Here is a 260-nt window from a genome sequence, read left to right on the forward strand (position 1 = left end):
AATAGTCCTAATAAAATGACCACTTACATATAAGGCTAGCTCTTTAAAATAAGAGGAGAAAAATTAATTAAAGTTACCTAAAAGTCTAAAACATAGACTTTTGGTGGGTTCAAATGCCAAATATAGGTATAAGTATCGTCTTTGTAACGTACAAGTTTTGGGGTAATAATAAAGTCATATAAAGAATTCTAGAAGCAGTACACGTAGAAACTTCGAAGCAATTTTGTGATATTTTTATCCACCATATACAAAACCAAGTC

This window comes from Arachis ipaensis, chromosome B07 (assembly GCF_000816755.2).
Source record: "Arachis ipaensis cultivar K30076 chromosome B07, Araip1.1, whole genome shotgun sequence".
In the NCBI taxonomy this organism is placed as follows: Eukaryota; Viridiplantae; Streptophyta; class Magnoliopsida; order Fabales; family Fabaceae; genus Arachis; species Arachis ipaensis.